Source organism: Oryctolagus cuniculus, chromosome 10 (assembly GCF_964237555.1).
Source record: "Oryctolagus cuniculus chromosome 10, mOryCun1.1, whole genome shotgun sequence".
In the NCBI taxonomy this organism is placed as follows: domain Eukaryota; kingdom Metazoa; phylum Chordata; class Mammalia; order Lagomorpha; family Leporidae; genus Oryctolagus; species Oryctolagus cuniculus.
The window spans coordinates 4,668,870-4,689,879 of record NC_091441.1 but is presented as its reverse complement, the minus strand read 5'-3'; the positions used below and the strand labels follow the sequence as shown (position 1 = coordinate 4,689,879).

The window sequence follows — 21,010 nt, the reverse complement described above, 5'->3', positions numbered from 1 at the left end:
TCTATCTCTATATCTCTCTGCCTTTCAAGTAAACAAAAACAAATAAATAACAATTTATTTATTTAAAATAAATAAAAAAAATTTCTCAGTGTTTTTCCTGATTATGCTTCAAGGCTTCGATTCTAAGACCCCTGAATTGCCCCAAGCCTCCTCCTCCGAGGGTAACCGTCAGCAGTATCCTAATGGATGTTGGACCATTGGCTCTATCAACACAGTGGTGCCCCCTGGATCTGCCTGGTGTTTCTGGGGACGCTCAGCAGAGCTCTTGACAGCTCTCTGCTCAGGGGGCCTCATGAGGATGACCCCGGGAAGCCCGCTTTGGGGGGCCTTGGAGGAAGAGTGCAGTTGAAAGCGGCTGAAGCTCTGAGCTCCAAAGAGGCAGGAAGCGCCCGCCTGCCGCACTGAAGAGCTGAGGCTGGGGAAGGAACGCGGCCGCCTGGAAGCCCCAAAGCCAGACGCGAGGTCCCCTGACGGGGCCACAGCCTCTGCACGCTGCCTTAAATGCACCACAGAAGGAAACGTTCACCCGGGGCCTCTAGGAATCCTGGCGCCTTGATGCCAAGGCTGCGTGACAGGCTCTACCACCGTCTGTCCTGCTTTGCTCCCACCAGGTGCCTTGTCATTCTACAGGGAGCCCAGGGCTACGTCAGCCATCGGACTTGCTCTGTCTCGTTCCTTCCTGTTGTGGGCATGTGGGCATCCTGCACACCGGGCAGGGAACCTACAATAGTTAACATTACAAAGTTCATCAGTTTATATGAGTCTCGGTGAAGCATTTAATAATGTGAATTCTCAAATATCCCTCAATTTTTATTTGTTTGTGGTATCAGACAAATAAACCACAGACTAGCAAAACATCAATGGATGCACCAGGAAGCACCATCCATGGGAGGATTTGGGGACCAGCACACGGCCCTCATGCGTCTTCTCTACACTCACTTCTCCAGGGACAAGTGGTCCCTTCCTCCCACTCCACCCTGCAGTCTGTACCACTACCATCGTTCTGACATGCTCTGGCCACATCCACGGCTTCTGATCCTGCCGGGCTTCTCCGCTTGGGGGCAGCTCCTGTGTCTGAACGCTATCTGTGGGACATTTGCCGTCCATGTTTCCTCTCACAGCATGGCCTCAAAATACCAAGTGCAGTCCTTGCATCCCCCAAACAGGAAAGACTTTTGTCACCATCTCAACCAGTAGAGCAAAGAAAAGTCACAGCGTGACTTCCCAGAAGAGAGGTGGCCCTGGACAGGGCCACACAGGCCTCTCTCTCTGCAAGACAAAAAGGACTGCTCAGGTCTAGGGCACGGCAAGGAGGCAGGCAGAGGGCAAGGGGGCAGATGGTACCTCTGGACTCTGTCCTTTTTCCTGCCATGTCCACAACTGCTCCACAAGCCACACAGCAAGGTGTGTAATGCCACTGTGGGTTCAACAACACTGAGTGTCTCATGAATGGACGTGGCCTGCACCCTCAGAGCCAGGGGAGGGGGAGAGCGTGTCACCCAATGCTTCTGCTTTCACTGAGTGAGAGTGCCAGGTCCCCGAGGCCACGACCACGGGTGACGAAAAGAGCAGGCTGGGGGTGGCGACTAAGATGGAGGAATTGAACTGGAGATTTTTCTATCATTCTATTGGGGACAACCAAGCAGGAACTGAACATAAAGGCTCAAGTAAGCAGTCTGGGAGAAAGGAGGCACAGTAACAGGGTGACCATACAGCAGGATGGCAAAACAGGAGGGCGACAGTGCACCGTGGTGACACTGCGCTGCAGCAACACCATAGCATGGTGACAGAACAGTGTGGCGACAGCATAGTGACAGCCAGCGTGCTGACACTACACCATGAGAGTCAGTGTGTGGCTACCAGCACGGTAGCAGCACGGTGTAGCTGCCGGAGAGGCTGGTGACAGTAGAGTGCGTTGGCTAAGCGTCCACACACTGGGGTCAGACTGAACTGAGTTCAGATTTACCTCTCTTGTCTTAGAGTCCTCATCTATAAAATGAGGATTATTACAGAAACGACCTCAAATAGTTTCTGCACGAATAAAATAATAGTGGGCGCTGTTTTCTTCTGGAGCAAGGCATGCTGTTTATCATTATTTATGTGATGATTTCAAAACAGTCTCCAGGTTTAGCTTCCGTGTCTCCCTTACCTTGGGCACCCCTCATCCCTAAGCGGGTTGCATCATCTAACCTGCTCCACTTCCTGTTGGCTGCTGGGAGGGTGAGTTAGCTCAGCTCTCAGTCCGGGTAAGCAGACACAGCACATTACACGGGTACTGTCACGCTCCCTCTATTTTCCATTTCACCTTAATCTATTTTGAGGAGTTACCTGAAACATCACTTTGTACCAATTGCCTCCGATTCTTTAGTGGAAGAAAATGCCATATGAATACGAAGCAGGAAAGTAACTTTGTGATCTTTATAAAATATACAAAGGGTTTCTGCAGTGCCCGTGTGAACCCAAACCGAGCCCGTCCTCTGAAAGCAGCACTCCAGCTGCCGGCACAGGGGCGCTGCTCCCAGCTCCCAAGTGCACACCCCCTGCCCCTTCCCTCACAGGCTCCCCTGTCTCCCACCTCCGGAAGCTTCCCTTGCTCTTCTCTATCTAAATGCGCTTCCTCGTGACATCATCCTGTCCCATGGCTTTAAATACCATTTGCACGATCGGGAAACTCAAATCTGAGTCACCAAGCTCCCTCTCTGACATCCAGATTCTTACTTCCGTCTGCATCCTTGACATCTCCACTTGAGCAGATAGTAATTATTTAAACTCACTGTGGCTGAAACGGAACTACCGGTTCCCACCTTGCTGCCGCCCACTACCCCATCACACTTGCCCCTTCCTCCCACCCCACCTTCCACAGCCTGCTTGGGCTGCTGTCAGCTCTTCCCCGGATGACAGCCCCAGGATCCTGCTGAACACCAGGCTCAGAGCACGCCCTGCTAAGTGCTCTTCTCCCAGATAACGCAGCATCTAAACCTGTGACGGTTTTCACCATAACCAGGCAAAGTCTAAGCCTCTTGGTCCGGTTCACATAGAGACCCCAGCCCCTCCTCCTTCCTTACACTCCACCAGCTTTCCCTCCTGGGTCTCCTCCTCTCCCAGGCGGCTCTTTCTGGACATTTCGGTTGGAAATGTGATGATCTCAAAATGATCTCCAGGTTTAGCTTCTGTGTCTCCCTCACCTTGGGCACCCCTCATCCCAGAAACTGGTTGCAGCGAGCTCACCTTTCCATCTCCTCTCTGTCACTTGGATCTCAGCTCAAAGTTTACCCACTCACTCAGAGAGGCCCCCCATGGCCCACCAAGCCCCTGCCAGTGACTGCCATCCCTAGCAGCCCAGGCTCCAAACACAGAGCCTCTGGAGGCTGAGGGCCCGGGGAAGGAAGCATTCTGTCTCCTGCCCACCGGGAGCTGGAGCATCAGCAGGTGCCTGAGGCATAGCCAGTGCTGCCTTCCAGGATCCCAGCTCCCAAGGGGCAGCCCCCAAATTCCAGGTCAGGAGGCCATGGGGCCAGATGGAGAGAGTGGCACCAGGCTCCCAGCCCCTGCGGTGGTGCTACAGCGGGCACCTTGGATGCTCCCGCAGCATGCCTCTCCCTGCCCCTGACTAAGTCTCACCAGCTTCCAAAACTCCGCACTGTCTAACCGGGCTGGAGCTCCAGGGTGCGCTGTTTGCTAGTCAGGCCTCCAGCGGGCTCCCACACACCGCTATCAGAGACCATCGTACGCGTGCATTTATTTACTATCTTTTCTAATAGGTCAGCTTCTTGGGGACAGAAAATCCATCTCACCATGTAATGCGGTAAATGTAGGTTCTTAATCTATACTGGCACACTGATGGGGTAAAATGAGTGAACGGCCACTACAAAGAGAAATACCTTTCATTTTCAGTACCCTCTCCCAGCACATAAAATGGTTATGTCAAATTTTTTAAAGGCACCAATTTATATTTAAATTCTGAAGAAAAAAAAAACTTTTGAGATGGTAAAGAAACTCATGCCAAGACCTAAAGCTATATATCTCTGATTCATGCATTTGAATTCCGGCCAGAAGTACCTGAAGTGAACTCCGAATCTGGTGGCTGGGAGTTATCTAATGTTTTGCCAGCACCCACCTCTCAGCAGTCACGTTCCTGTGACACGCTCTGCAAGGCTTCCAGGTCAAGGCGCTGCCTGCAGCGCTCACAGCTGCATCAAAGAGCGAATCCCATTATAGCGAGCCTCCCGTGGACTCTCGCTCCCTGTTGCTGTCACACAGCGAGTGGCGTCCCCTTCCTTCCCAGGGACAAGGGCGGGCGTGGGAGTGAGCGTGAGGCCCCCAGGAGTCTGTTGGTGGACGGGCCCAAGCCCAAGGACAGCTGGGCTCCTCCCTGCAGGTCTCCAGTGGTTGTTATGCTGGGCTCCCCCAGAGGACGGCCGATTTGGACCTGCACCCTTGTCTGTGATGCACTAACTGGTCAGGGGAGCCATGGTTCCCGGATCTGACATAATACCCTACTCATCTACCAGAAAATCCAGTCCACCCAACACAGGGTCAGTGCTTGACAGAAAGTGCCCTTGAACACAAGAGGGAAAGACTGGAGCTTGCCTGCCTCTCCCTGCGTGGGGGTGGCCTGAAGTTTAGAAAACTGCTGGCGCCGCGGCTCACTAGGCTAATCCTCCACCTTGCAGCGCCGGCACACCGGGTTCTAGTCCCGGTCGGGGCGCCAGATTCTGTCCCGGTTGCCCCTCTTCCAGGCCAGCTCTCTGCTGGCAGCGCGCTGGCCGCGGTGGCCATTGGAGGGTGAACCAACGGCAGAGGAAGACCTTTCTCTCTGTCTCTCTCTCTCTCACTCTCCACTCTGCCTGTCAAAAAAAAAAAGAAAGAAAACTCCTGAGAATGTCCAGTTATTTGGCTTCTATCTATAGTGATAAATACTCTCTTCACTAAATTATACCCTTCTTGTCATGAATCCTATGTTATGTGATATTAATATCCCTGTTTTCAAGAAAAATAGTATATATTTGCATGTATATAATATCTACATATGAAGTGAATATGGCAAGATGTTAAAAATTGTTAAATCTGGGGCTGGTATTGTGGCATAATGGGGTAAGCCGCCACCTGCAATGCCAGCATCCCATATGGGCACTGGTTCAAGTCCCAGCTGATCCACTTCTAATCCAGCTCCCTGCTAATGCTCCTGGGAGAGCAATGCAAGATGGTCCAAGTGTGTGGCCCCTTGCCACCCAGGTAGGAGCTCTGGAAGAAACTCCTGGTTTCTGGCTTCAGCCTGGCCCAGCCCTGGCCATTGCAGCAATTTGAGGAATGAACCAGTAGATGGGAGATCTCTGTATCTCTACCTCTCTCTCTTTCTCTCTCTCTCTGCCTTTAAAATAAATAATTTTTTTAAAAAGTTGTTAAACCTTAAAATGAGTTTCTAAAATGCTTCTACAAGCACAATGAAAAAAATAAATGTCACACTGTACATAACTATGTGTAATTATCATTAAAATATTTTTAATTAAAATAAAGAAAGTGGCTAAAGTCATGAGATCCTCTGAGGGCACAAGTGAATGCCCTTCCTCTGAGACGTGCATGGCTGGGAACATCCACGACTCTGTCACTCACCCAGGTGCTGTCTGGTACGTCTGAAGCCAATTCCTAAGACCCTTCAGCCCACTTTTTGGAAGAAAGCGCAGGAGGAAGCAGTGGAGGAGGGGTGGGTGTGAAGCAGGTGTGCTAGGCACTGATGACCAACCAGTTTGAGTCCAGGGAATCCAAACAGCCACACACACAGCAGGTCATGGGGGTTTGTACCTGTGGACAAGCAGCAAGGGACAAGACTCCTGAGCTCATCTCCAGCTGGTCCCAGACTCGGGAAAGCGGCAAGGGTGCGTGGAGCCTCATCCGCATGTGCCCCACTGGTACTGCCCTGGTGCTGCCTATCCTGAGTCCCTGGGCTAACACACTGAAGGACTTCCTGCCCTGGGGGCACCGACACAGGGCCCAGGTTGTGCTGGACGGTCTGTCACAGCCTCCAATGCTGCACTCCCAACACACTGTACATTTGTCCTTGAGAACCAGGAGCAGGAAGTGGAGTGGATGGGGTGTCCTGGGACAGGACCGTCCACAGCCTGGGAAGTGAAGTAGCAAGAACCCAAGTGGCATCACCTCCAGTGTGACCAGGCACCGGCCACTTTGACTTTTGAGAGAAACTGGTCGTTGACACATGGATGGATGGTTCTAAGACTCCTTCCAGCCCTGAAATTCAATGACATTCTACTCGCAAAGTCTTCATCAAAACTTTTCCCTTGTCAACTCATTATCAAGCTGACAAAGTTCTCTAGGAACAACAACAAAAAAAAAGTTGCTAAAGTCTTTCACCCTTTAGGGAAAAAAATAACATTTCCAAAAATAAGAGGTTCCCCCAGATAGTTATCTGGCTCGGAACGTGGCTGGGCTGTGAGAGAGCCAATCAGGAGGCTTTCTCGGACTCCCACGCCCCTGCCTCCCACCAGCCTGTGAAGCGCTCGCGATGGCAGTGAGCAGGGACGTCAGAGTCTGCGCAGCAAAGGCAGAGCCGCCAATGTGCTCAGCAATCTAACAACAAGTCCTGGCCTAAAGGATCCCACCTTGCCGGCGCCGGGGCTCACTAGGCTAATCCTCCACCTTGCAGCGCCAGCACACCAGGTTCTAGTCCCGGTCGGGGCGCCAGATTCTGTCCCGGTTGCCCCTCTTCCAGGCCAGCTCTCTGCTGTGGCCCGGGAGTGCAGTGGAGGATGGCCCAGGTGCTTGGGCCCTGCACCCCATGGGAGACCAGGAGAAGCACCTGGCTCCTGCCATCAGATCAGTGCGGTGCGCCGGCCGCAGCATGCTGGCAGTGGTGGCCATTGGAGGGTGAACCAACAGCAAAAAGGAAGACCTTTCTCTCTGTCTCTCTCTCTCACTGTCCACTCTGCCTGTCAAAAAATTTTTAAAAAATTTAAAAAAAGGATCCCACCTTGCTTTAGAAATTACACCTAAGCTGACACACGAAGTTCATGGGAAGGGCGCAAGGGCTCAGGTCCCACACTGACAAGGTCCAGGGAACACCAGCGCTGACTCACACTTGTGGTTTCCGCCTATCCCGGGGGACGAGTGTCCCACGGTTATCGGTACCCACGGACATGTCCACAGTGTTGGCTTCAGGCAGTGAGAGCTGAGTGGTTGGTTGCTCCGTTCCATAATATAGATTCAGCAGCCAGGACTCAGCCTGTGCTGGGACTCAAACCTCGGAAACAAACTCCCTGCTTCACCCTGGTGGAAAGATCTAGATGATGGAGGCACGAGCAAATCGAGGAGCGAGATGCCATCAGCTACTGAGCAGAGGAACCAAGTGGAAGGACCGTCGCCGTGTCTCAGGTGGGTGGAGGGCGTGGAATTGTCTCTTCTGAGGGCCCAGGCCCCAGCCCCACAGACCAGCTGTTAGTGCCAGGATGCAGAAGTCAGCCAGATGCTCACGCGTCTCTCACCTCCACTCCCCGAAATACAGCCTGGAGAAGCAGGGGTGAATGAGTGCCGCCTCAAACCACACCCACCCTGCCCTTGGCCTCAGGAGCAGAGGGGCCTGGCTCAGGCTTGTTGTCTCAGGGCCATGTTTACACGGCTCCCGCCGACACCACCAGCCTCACGACAGGCAGATTGGCGTGGTAATGGTCGCTCTGCCCCTTCCTCTCATCTCCGTCTGCCTCCAGGATGTTGCCTGAGAAGGGATTTCACAGCCCACTCACACAAGGTCTCGCCGCCATGCTAACCACCCCAGATAGCCACCTAGCAGAGGGAGGGGTGGCTTTTGCCCCAGGGCTGAGGAGGGATTCTCCCACAGTGCCTCGTCAGGACTGCACTGGGCGTGCAGCGTCCGGGTGCTCCTCACCACTCCCCGCGAGGGCACGTCTTCTGCCGGAAGCTCAGGCTCACTGGTTGGAGATTTGTCCCTGCTCAGAGACGACTCCACGCGGATGGCTTCTTAGAGGGAAGTTGTTTGAAGCTCAGTTCACAATATTTATCGACTGCTCACTCTGATGTAGACTCCAGGAGGCAGTTTTTGACATGTGGAGCAAGTATGGCATCCACCAGACTTCATTATTCCGAAGTACAGTGAGACTCCACAAAGCACCCAGGTTCTGCGAGTGAAACGTGCTCCAGACAACGAAAAGCACCCAAATAACTTATTTCTCGTTCTCCTATGAGCAATTAAGAGGAAGCAACACAAGTTAGAAAGCGGAGGCCGTGAATCCAGAGGTAATTTATTCAGACTTCCTACTCTCCAAGGATAATAAAAAGTAGTAAATCCTGAACTAAACAGAGTCAGCAGCAGGCAGCCTTTCCAAATGTATTCTGTTCTGGGCTAGCGATGATTAAATCAGACAGTGATTCACTTTAAACTACAATGATGTTCGGTGCTGCATATGTTTAAAACATTAGCCTTCTCTGCAGCTTGATACAAAGGCTATGATTCCTTCATGTTTTTCCTGCAATAATTCTTAGATTTTTTTTTCTTCTTCACAGCCGAGAGGGAGTTTTCACAACCAGATCCCTAGCATGAGTCAGTTCCTGTTGATGAGAACACACATGATTTTGCAAAACAGGAACCTTCCACTCATTGAACAAGGGCACTGTTTCTTAGAGTCTCCTGCAAATGGAAAATGGAGAGACCAGTTAATAAATCTGGGGAAAACGGAAGAGGCTTTGTAACCCTTGCCTCCACATCCCCAAATCAATGGCTTCCATTTTCAGGAATCATAATCCATGATAAGAAATACATTTTACCCTGGTGGCATGTATACGTCTTACTGGGTGCCAAGCACACAAACACACAAATGCACACATGTTAAGTTTTTACTGAAACCATTCTTCATTCTCTAAGAGATGCTCTCTGATAGTTTTAATTCTATGTCATTAATTCTATGTGCTGGTCGTGATAGAAGCATTGTCCTCATGACCCATCAATGAGTCACAATTTAAGAACCTGCTGTTCCCCAGGTAAGAGTGAGCAGCCAAGAGGAGAACTCAGGCGCACAGAGGTAAGTGCACAAGGCAAACAAGCTCGCATCACACAGTGCATGTCCACAGAGGAGCAGTGTGCACTGGCTGCCCTCATGCAGCCCTGAGTTAAAGCATAGCCACCGCTTTTGCAAGCATCCAACCTGACGGTTTTGAAAAGAAGCCCTAAACAGCCCGTCAGGTAGAAGCTCAAATGTCCAGGATTCATATTTCCATAATTTAGGGATTTTTTAAAAAATGTATTTATTTATTTGAAATTCAGAGTTACACAGCGAGAGAAGGAGAGGCAGAGAGAGAGAGAGGTCTTCCATCCACTGGTTCACTCCCCTAGTTGGCCCCAACGGCCAGAGCTGGGCCGATCTGAAGTCAGGAGCCAGGAGCTTCTTCCAGGTCTCCCACACGGGTACAGGGGCCCAAGAACTTGGACCATCTTCTACTGCTTTCCTAGGCCATAGCAGAGAGCTGGATCGAAGTGGAGCAGCCGGGACTCGAACCAGCGCACACATGAGATGCTGGCATGGCAGGCGGTGGCTTTACCTTCTATGCCACAGCACTGGCCCCAAAGATTTTTTTTTTAAATAGTGGGATAAGACTTATAATCCATTAATTGGAAGTGAAAATGTACCACTTTCTCTTTAGTTCTCTCTTTCTGACCTAAACAGCTGATCTCTGAAATTCCTTGCACGGCAAGGGATAAAGTTTGGAGCAATGTCCTGATATCAGTGTAGACAGCCTGGGACAGAGACGATCCCACCCAAACTCCCCGTCTCCCCTGCCTGTCCTGGAGCTGTGTCGCGGACGAGGCTGCCGGATGGGCCCACTGCCCTCTGTCGTCACAGCCTCCAGTGCAGGAGTTTATCCAAGTGCTGGTCACCGAAATGCGAGGGGGAGAAACCTGCCACTCCTAGACCTGCGCTGGCAGAAGTCCACTCCCTCCTCCTGTGCAGGCTGGAAGCAGAGCTCTCGGGGAAGTGGGGAGGAACCTGGACCCACATGGACAAACGATGACCAGCAGCACGCACACGGGCTTACAGGGAGACCAGGAAATAAAGGCCTGTGGTGTTCACTGTCTGACATGGGAGTGTTGATTTGGTACAGTTTCTAGTACCACATGAACCATCTCGGCACCTCAAACCTCGCTGGTATGTATAGTGCACCTGCTTCCGGCTCATCCTAGTCTTAGGTGAAAACTCTCAGCTTTCAGGTTTTCTCCATCCTCCTCCTTCTCCTGGTAGTTTTCCCATGGTAAGGGGTGTCTGTTGTCAGCGAGACAGAAGCCCACCTCCACCAGACCTCCACCGGCCTCTCTGGGGAACTAGCTCACCCCACCTGACCCTGGGCACTGCACTGACTTCTAAGCTGGAAAACTCAAGGGCTGCCGGTTCACAGTCATTGGGAAGACCCTGATGAAGCCCCGTTGTCCTCCAGTGGCACCACCAATGTGCTGATTCCTGCAGAACCAAGCACCAGCCATGGCTGGTGGGGGGATCTCTACTCTCTGCCCCCTAACTGTTCCCCCAGGGAGGATGCAGGCGTTCTGGGTGCATTCACAGGACATGTAGACCAAGGGAGAGGTCAGCGCAATCTCCAGCCCCCTCCTCACTTTCCCAGCCGTCTGTACCTCTGCAGCCACCCCACGTGGTATGGTGCATCTCAGGGGGCCCTATGTCCAGTGGGAATAGTCAAAAGCCACTCTGCTTCTAGTTTCCAGGTCTCTGTCTTGTTTTTCTGTCTTTTTGCCTTTATTTCCTGTATTGGTGGCGCTAAGCTCAAAAAAGCAGGAACAGGAGGACTCATTTCTCTACCCCCCACCTCACCCCCTCCCTAAATTATTCTTTGCTCCCAAGGACACACACAGTTCTCCTTTGCGAGCCCATGGGGACTCTTGGTCCGTTGTTATCTTGCTCCTTTCTGACCCTACAGACTGTCCTGTTGTGAGCAATCCCTGGCCTCTTTTTCTGCACTTAACCTTAACGGCAGACGGAGCAAGCGGAGAAGCTGGCTTCCGCACGCCTCAGCAGGCACCTGAAATCGATTTCTGTGATGCACTCGACCTGGTGCATGCAGAGCTGGGGGGCAGGGGCGCGGGAGACGAGTTGGCGCGAGCTTCTGATGTCCAGCAGAGGCGGACGCACAGCGGCAGTTCAGGTCTTGCGATAGGTGCTACCCCCCAGCACACGACACGGGCTCTCGGGGAGAGGCGTTGCTATGGAAACCAAGCTGGTGGAACTGGAATTAGCCACTGTGACACAGTACCCATCCCAGCCTCCTCTTTTGTCAAGGATGAGAATCCCCATGACATACACAGCCCAGTGATAGACACCTGTCTCCACACCTTGCTCACCACAGCATACCTGCTCTGCCTCTAAAACAGTATCCCAACTATTTTTTGAGATTATATTTAAAAAATATATATATATATATATATATATATATATCTAAAACTGATTCTGTGGCCCAAGGATTGCATCCCCAAAGGCTGCCGGCTGTGGGGACATTTACTGTCACTAGGTAGAGCCTGTGTTCAGCATCTTGCCCAGGCATGGGCAGTGTCTGAGTGATGGGGACAGCGGATGCAGCCAGACGGGAGCAGCACTGCCTTCACCCTCTGGTTAAGCAGTCTCATTACATCATTAATGAGCTGGAAATGAAGTTTATATAAGAATCCCATGAAATCGTGATAGCATTTTTAATATGTTTAAATTAATAGAGCATACGTTATAGATATTTCTTATTCCAGATTGAGTTTAGTCATTCCCGATAACCTTTCCTGTCCTCTTTCCTCTAAAGTCCTACTGTAAAATCCCAGTCTCCGTGCTGCTGGCTTGCAGGTGCCTGAGCCACAGGCACCTCCCGGGCCATGATGGTGCAGACTCACTCAGCAGGGTTTTCCCTCGGGGTTGCCTCTTATTGTGGCTGCAAACTGTGGCTCTGAAGACACAGCCTTGCAAGGGGAATTTGGGAAGAAGTTTGTGGACCTTATAATTTCCCTCACTTTGCCTGAAACATTTCTGGTGTCCAGAAGCACGCAGTAAAGCAAGCATGCTAGGTCTACCAGAAGGGACATCTTGTGGGAAGTTGGGCAATTATGTGTCTAAAGTGGTTTAAACACAATCATTCTTCAAGACAGGAAGGTGAACTCAATGAGGTCGTAAAAATAACTGCCCAGGCCGGTGCCGCGGCTCACAAGGCTAATCCTCCGCCTAGCGGCGCCGGCACACCGGGTTCTAGTCACGGTCGGGGCGCCGGATTCTGTCCCTGTTGCCCCTCTTCCAGGCCAGCTCTCTGCTGTGGCCAGGGAGTGCAGTGGAGGATGGCCCAGGTGCTTGGGCCCTGCACCCCATGGGAGACCAGGAAAAGCACCTGGCTCCTGCCATCGGATCAGCGCGGTGCGTCGGCCGCAGCAGCCATTGGAGGGTGAACCAATGGCAAAGGAAGACCTTTCTCTCTGTCTCTCTCTCTCTCACTGTCCACTCTGCCTGTCAAAAAAAAAAAAAAATAACTGCCCACAGTAGCATACATACACCACTCCAGGCAGGAGTGCCCTGTGTTGTCAACACCCTATAAGCAAGAGGCTACACGCCCCCTTACAAGCTGCTGCACATTTAACCACTCTTCTTTCCACCCACCAGGGAACCTGAGCCCTTCCAGAGGTCACAGGTGATGCTGGGAATCGCCACGGACACCCTCCCAGGCAAGGCGGACTGGTGCGCACACACATACATTTTGATTAAAGAAGTACAAATCAATGTTCACAGTAGCTTCATTATGAAATATTGAGAAGGAATGACGGTGGTGGGTTGAATTGTGCCCCCCATAATTCCTATGTTGAAGTCCTGTCCCTCACAGTGTGACCTTATTTGGAAATGGGGTCAATGCAGATGTCATTAGCTAAGTAAAGCTGAGGTCACAGAGGAGGCGAGGGGGCCTCTGACCTAACCTGACTGCTGTTGTTACGGGAAGGGAACATATGGAGACAGACATGCAGGAAGGAGAAGCCAGAAGACAAAGTGGAGACCGGGGTGATATGTTTAAAAGCCGAGGGTTGTCAGAAACTTCAAGCACCCACTGGAAGCTGGGAGAGAGACCTGGACTGGATTCTACCTCCAGCCTGAGAAAATTCAACAGCATGGTTCAGACTCCCAGCCTGCAGAGCTTCGAGGCAACACACTCCTGTTGACACTGCCTGGTTTGTGGCCGCTTGTCAGGGGAGCCTCAGCGAACAAACACAACAGTTGTGTGAGGGTCCTGGGGTTGATCTATAACCCAACAGCTCATCGCCACTGTTACCGAATTCACCAAAACTCACTTGTCCATTCTGCTGCTGGCGGGTTGTTCCCTAGCTCTGCAGCACGGCCTGCAGCTGCCGCTGGGTTGCAGATACACCTGCCTCCTGATACATCCGTGCCGAGTCCCCTCCAGTGCCCAGCACTTGAGCTGCTGGAAAAAAATGCATGTTTATTCCATGCAAATTGTTTAAAAAGTGGATCTACCAGTTTATATGGCCACCATACAAACAGTTCTCATGTCCCTCACACTTGCCAAAGCTTGGTGTCAGCAGAATTTTTTTTTTACCACTCTGCTTGATATAAAAGTTTATCTTGGCCAGCACTGTGGCATAGTGAGTAAAGCCGCTGCCTGCAATGCCAGCATTCCATGTGGGCACCAGTTCAAGTCCCAGCTGCTCCACTTCCAATCCAGCTCTCTGCTATGGCCTGGGATAGCAGTAGAAGATGGCCCAAGTCCTTGGGCCCCTGCACTCACGTGGGAGACCCTGAAGAAGCTCCTGGACCCTGGCTTCAGATCAGCACAGCTCTGGCCGTTGTGGCCATCTGGAGAGTGAACCATCGGACGGAAGACCTCTTTCTCTGCCTCTCCTCTCTCTGTGTAACTCTGACTTTCAAATAAATAAATAAATCTTTAAAAAATGTATATCTCATTAGATCGCAGAGATAGATTCATTGATTGACTTCTATTTGATATTAACATCATTATGTATGTCTTTTTATTGATTGATTTTTCAACTTCTAATTTAAAAACATTTTAAATGCAGGCAACATGACTTGATGTCCGAACTCAAAAGGCTTCCATAGCCTTGGCAACTCATGACTAGAGCCTAGGGAGAATACTGATGCCATAAACAAGAGTCTCAAATTGTTAAGTCAACAACAGGAGTCACTGTGTACTCACTCCTCATGTGGGATCTGTCCTTAGTGTGTTGTCCAATGTGAAGTAATGCTATAACTAGTACTGAAACAGTATTTTACACTTTGTGTTTCTGTGTGGGTGCAAACTGATGAAATCTTTACCTAATATATACTGAATTGATCTTCTGTATATAAAGATCATTGAAAATGAATCTTGATGTGAATGGAATGGGAGAGGGAGCGGGAGATGGGAGGGGTGTGAGTGGGAGGGAAATTATGGGGGGGGGAGCCATTGCAATCCATTAATTGTACTTTGAAAATTTATATTTACTAAATAAATAATTAAAAAAATCTTCTCTCTCAGAAGTCGTCAGCTTACGGAAAGGGCAGAGATGCTGATCAGAGGACTTGTCAGCAGCCTTCCCAGCACCGTCTACTCCCAATAACCCACAGACTGTGTCTGTGCACAACCGTACACTCAGAGCGGCGGTCACCAACACAAAGTGCGCATCAGAGGCCGAGGTTTCCTGAGAACAAACACTAGGTCACATATTTCCAGCTCGACAGCGACTGTTGACTCAGGTTTGTGTCTGTAGTTTTCCTAGACATTCTTCATTAATAGTGAGACAATGTCATACGGTCACTATAAGTCTCATCTTTTCTGGAGAATGTCACTCTTTGGATACAGTAACCCCATCACAACCTCTTCAGGTAAGAACAAAATTGCTCTGAGCTCCTCAAGGGAGCTGAAGCATAGATAGAATTTGATTTCCCACAGGTCAACCGGTCGGTCAACGTTGATATTAAAACTAGAAGCCAAGTGTCCAAAGCCCGCCACTGCCTATCCACAAGATGACACCAGTTTCCCTGGTAAGCATCAGCCTTTTGAGGCTCCTGCCAAAGCAGCGGAGCTGTTAGACGCTTCCTCTAGCCTTCCTGACCTGCACACACGCTTGTGGAATCGCCCCAGGCACTTTAGAAATCACCTGTCTGATACTTCTCCTCACAGATATTTCAGGGACAAGGCACGGAAAATGGCATTCTGAAAACTACACAGCGATTTGGCCTCAGACTCACAGCAGGAAGCTGAGTCTCCCAAGCCCCAGCCCTGGGTTGGTTCACGGGGACCACCTAGAAGATTCTCACACACCCAGAGCCCAGCAGCTAACACCTGTAAGTGGAAACGTTGGTTCTCTGGACCTGAGCAAATAGTGCTTAGTGGTGCAAACTGGAACATTTTTAAAGCAGCTCTCTTTGGGGAAAGGTAGCTGCCATCTCGCATGACCCCAGACACCCAAGCTGGCCACACAGAGGGAACTGCGGGAAAGACAGAAGCCACACACCTCTGAGTGATGCCTCCTTGCACCTTCCAGTCCAGTCCCACCCCAGGGTGGGCACAGTGCAGTGGGAGACCCCAGCCCAACCTGGAGCGGAGGGACCTCACTCCCACCCAGTCAGGTTACAGAACCATAGACATAACCAACTGGCCTGTTACACAGCAATAGCTAGTGAGACTTCCCCTTCATAGAGCTCTGCCTGCATATGCTCACATGCGTATTCAAACATTGCTCTGTGCTCCGATTCCTTGGCTTCCATTAAATGTGCACGCTCTTCTGAAATGTGGCCTTCCGAGGGCCATAAGATATTTCCCCCAGGGAGACTCCAGAGTTCATGTAGAGATCTTCATACTGTGGGGCAGCTAAGGGACTTCCACGTTTTCACAGTCTCACGTGACACCTGTAGTGAGCATTCTTGGACCCAAAGCTGTGCACAAGTATCTCACTGCATCATTCGGATGGACGCTGGCCATATGATGAGCACCTCAAAATGTCAAACATCTGCATGGTTCAGGCCAAGTCACCTTCGACAAAAACTGTCCCAATTACACTCCCAGCAGCTGTGAGCGAGGACCCTTCACACGTGACCAAACAACACCAGGTCCTTTTTTTATTGTTTTCTTCCAAGTTGGCAGATGAAAAACGGTCTTGCATCTCCGTTGCTTTAATTTTCCTTCCACTAACAAGGGTGAGTGCTTTCTTCATGGGTGTGAGATGCTCATGCTGCCACCATACCCCTGCAGCCAAGGGGGCAGGCTAATCTCATACATGACGTTGTACGACAGTCAGGGTTCAAGCGACAAGGCTACTATAAAAACTACATGGTAGAAAGAGCATTTTTAATACGTGGATGACAGGAATAATTTTACAATAGGGCCTAAGGAGTCATAATCAATTTCTTCCTGACAGAAGAATTTCACAATCCATTGATTTAAAATCACACAGATGGATGATGACATTTCTAGACCATTTGTACCTGCCACTCGTATCTGTTACCTGTGCTTATAGGAACTGTAAATCATCTTTTGAGCAAACCATTAATTGTGAAAATAAATTTCAACCTCATTAAACTCCTAAAGAGATTATTTTAGGCAATAAAATGTAGTGATAGGAACTAATTTTCAGATTCCTCTTCCATACAAGTTAATTTTTAATTAAATAAATTATGCCTGGTGTTCATCATGTATTATAGGTGAAAAGTTACTCTTGGCATTAAAGGTAAGCAAATATCATCAGATAAAGGTAGGTATGAGCAAACATCATTTATGTCGGGATATATTATAAATATATAGAGCTCAGGCATTCGACCCCGGGGTTAGGCTGTCTGCTGGGATTCCCACATCCCATATCAGACTGCCTGGGTTCAGGGGCTCACCTCCGGCTCCTGTCTCCAGCTTCCTGCTAGCAGAGACCCTGAAAGGCAGAGTAGTGGTTCAAGTGATTGGGTTACTGCCGCCTGCATGGGAGATCTGGATTAAATTCCTAGCTCATGAATAAACTTAAATATTTTTTAGAAGACACAAATATACAGACGTCTTAAAATCACAACTTTATGAAAAATATTTCTTTAGTTTTGCTCGCTTGAAATATAATAACAGGGAATAACAAAATGACTTGGAAGTTTAAAATACTTGAATTCCACTCAGTTATTATTTAAGAGAATGTCACAAATAAGACTTTGTGATTCAGTTGCACTTTCTCCATTATTGTTAAGAGGAAAACCAGTTCCTCTTTGCTGGATTTCCTCCCACTTTCACTTGTTTTTTGTGTTCTCCCCAGACCACTCATCAAGCATTTTCCCAGCTCCTGCTGCCTTCCTCTCCTCTGGCTGCTACCATTCCGCCTTCTGCGGGAGGCGTGGGGCGAAGCTCCTTGTGGACATCAGTCACTACAGACACAGAATAGCCACAAGGGCCTGAGATGGATATGATCACCCCCAGCTGGCAAACCAGGAACTGAGACCAAAAGCAGTTAATGCCTTGCCCCAGTCACCAACCAGTCCCTCTCCGACTGCCTCCAAACGCTCACCAGCTAATTCATGCACAATGCCAGAGACCTCCCAAATCTTCATATTCAGTCTCGAATCTCTGTGTGTTGCAGACCCAGGTATCAAACCCATGATAGACTTCGCCACTTGGATGGCTCACAGGCACTGCCATCAAAGGGACAGGGCTCTCGGCCAGGATCTCTCCTCACGCACCTGCTGTGCCTTGCCCACGGGCTGTGCCATTTGGTGTTGGGAGTCACATAGTAACCCACGCTCCCACCTCATCTGCAGCACTTTGTGGTGCAGGCTGGAGAGTAAGTATCAACTTAAGCAGATGTCAATTGCTTAGGGATTCATCATAACTTAGGAGAAGAGGTGGAGGAATGTTCTAGAAGGCAGAAGCTGGATTTTGGAATTGGAGAGCCTGAGTGTGCCTCTGTCCTTGTGCGAACTTCCCTGGCTCATCTGTGACAATGAGAAGGGCTCAGCTATTCTCGGTGCTGCGGTGAGGAGAAACTGAGGCAGCTGCGAGGCAGCCACACACCTGCACACCTGGTGATCTCTCTGCTATTCCACCAAGCCCTACAACCGGCAATAAGAACCCAGCCTTCTAAAGTTGCACAGTCATTCTGGAAAGCAAGTTGTTGCAAAGTCTTCAAAAAGAACAAAGGGGCAATTTTTGACTCCCACACAATTTGAAACAGATTGGAAGAAAGGGACTAGGCACATTTTCAAAAGCATCGAGTGTGTCAGAAACGGGAGAAAACATTGACTTGTCGAGATTGTAGGCTGCAATGCAGCCTCTAATTGTTCTAATAACTCACTTTTCTGGGACAATCAAGCTATCGCCAAAGGAAATGATACCCTGATAATGTCTTATTAATAACAATTACATTCTTCAGAAATTGACACATAAGACAGAATTCAACCGGCTCAAAAAGATACAACTACAACTGCATCATTTGGCTGGAAGTGTTCTGGTCACAAAATGTCCATAATTACTGCAATTCTGTGCCTTGTTTGAGCCCGAAATTACGCTGCTGACAGCCTTTAGTGACAAAAGCACTTTCAACAGCCACACAAATTTTAGATGGGGCTGGTAGGTGTCTCCTGTTGGAAGTCCGATGGCAGCTGCAGCATTTCCGAGTCGAGCTGTGTCCGTGTGCTCTCATTCTGGCTGGAACACTTACTTCAGCTCTGTTGTTTTGATTGCAATATTGTCCAGCAGGCTGAGCTGATGATTAATTCCCATTATTAAGATGACTCAGGCTCCTTTCAGCTGGTCATTGGAAATCCACACCAAGGACAGCCTTGAAAGTGATCTGACTGCAGATTTGGGAAGTGGAGATTAGGTGCCTGCTCCTTCTATAACTCAGCAATGTTTAGGCCGCATGCACTTACTATCCAAAGATGGCTGTGGCTTCTTAGAACCCTGAGAGTGGTGGGGATAAAAGTCACAATTTCTGTGTCCCTGGGGGTCACGTAATGAATGGCTTGATGAAATTAGTCAGCAATGAGATAAGCAAGGGGGAGACCCAGAGAGGAGTCAGAGGGGGCACTTTTGTAGGAAACACACTTGGGAGCCTAAACATGTGTCCTCCTTTATTTTTTAAAATATTTATTTGTATTTATTTGAAAGAAAGAGTTGAGAGAGAAAGAGAGAGAGAGAGAGTTTGTTCTTCCATCACTCCCCAAATGGCCATAATGGCCAGAGCTGGGCCACCCCAAATCCAGGCTAGGAGCTTCTTCTGGCTGTCCTATATGGGTGCAGAGGCCCAAGCACTTGGGTCATCTTCTGATGCTTTCCCAGGCACACTAGCAGGAAGCTGGATCAGAAGTGGTTCATCCAGGTCTCCAAGCTGCACACATATAGGATGGTGCCATCGTGGGTGGTGGCCTTACCCACTATGCCACAGTACTGGCCCCTGTGTCCTCCTTAAGAATACATTCCAGCATTCCTTGTTTATGGGGGGATGACCAGAAGTTTACCAGAGTAGACCCTTGACCCAAGGAAACTTACAGGATTTCCTCTTCTAAAAACATTATTATCTCCCACATCAGTGCAGAGGCCCAAACACTTGGGCCATCTTCCACTGCTCTCCCAGGCCATTAGTGGAGAGCTGGATCAGAAGAGGAGCAGCTGGAACTCAAGCTGGCCACTACATGAGATGCCTGAGTCACAGGCGGCAACTTAACCCAGTACACCACAATGCTGCCCCAGCTTTTCCTTTTTAGCTCCAAGTAATACATGTGTTAGTTAGATTGATTTAGCCATCTCACAGTGGATGCGTACTTCAAAAAAGCATGTTGTATACCATGATAATATATAATTTTTTGTCATTCAAAAATAAATAATTTATTAACAATTTTGAGTTAGGAATATGTACAAGAGGGCCATGGTACAGACTGTAGTTAGGAATATTGTGTACTTGAACCTCATCAGGGTGACTCCTCCTGATTGCCTTCAGGCTGTGACCTCTGCAGCCCAGTTGTATGTGTGTGTGTGTGTCACATATACATACACGTGTATACACACACATGCATACACGCAATATATATGCACATACACACGCACATATTCATACACATACATACTCATACACAAACACACATATACGTGCACATGCACATATGTGTACACACATACACGCCTACACAAGCACACCCACATATGCACACACCACACTCCTAACACTTCCGGAGAGCCCCAGCCAGCACAGCTGCACTGTCTGGCCGCCTGCGAGCAGGGGCGACTCCAGGTCCCACGGTCTCCCCACGTAGGAGAGCACACCTTTGTGTTTGTTTTGCCTTTTTTTGCCCTGGTGTCATCTCAGCTCATTTTAATTTCCCTTAACCTAGGAAGGAGCTTTGAGGAAACTCAGAACTCACCCAGCTTAATTTTCCTAATACATAAATTATAGCACATTGTTCTCTTTCTGAAAGTCCACATAATTTATTGGTATCCAAGGCCCTTCCCAGCTGGGCCTGGAGCTGCCACAGTTACCCTTGGACATGGCTGCCCACTCTGCTTCACTTGGCCCCGGCTGGTTCTCTTCCTCCCTTCCGCTAACCTTGTGGCCTCCCTCCCATCAGCACAGGTTCCGTCTCCCAGCCTCGGACAGCACAGCTGTCGGGTCTGTGTCCCCTCCTTCCTGCTGCAGGGAAGCACTGGCTCCTGCGGTTCTCAGAGCTCTGGGTCCAGGACCCCCGCACAGCACGGATCCGGCTCTGCCTCGTGGTGTCGTTTCTTGGGAACAAGTCACATTTTCCATCTGGATGATTGCTTTTCCTTGGGAGGACAAATTGTTTTGCTCCACTGTTTTTCCTATAGTCCAGTACAAAAGCGTGTTCAGTAGCTGTTTGCTGAATAAACAAATGACCCAGCCAGGAAAGCTGAAGCAGCTCAGACTTGTTCACCTTCTACTTCAGCTACTAATGCCGTATTTCTGGTAAATCTTAGGTACATGCATCCATCACTCCTCCTGGGGTTTGGTAATAAACAGTCACAGCAG

At 49.7% G+C, this 21,010-nt stretch overlaps 1 protein-coding gene across 1 annotated transcript in view; it reads right to left on the bottom strand.

Moving 5' to 3' along the window:
- Nucleotides 1-6,936: 6,936 nt before the first annotated feature.
- The window catches only part of FBXO15 (F-box protein 15), a 106,815-nt gene continuing 92,741 nt past the window's right edge, over nt 6,937-21,010 (bottom strand). The window contains exon 11 of the transcript XR_007921407.2: nt 6,937-8,656. The gene's annotated coding sequence lies outside the window, so the exon portion shown is untranslated. The remainder of the gene's footprint in view (nt 8,657-21,010) is intronic.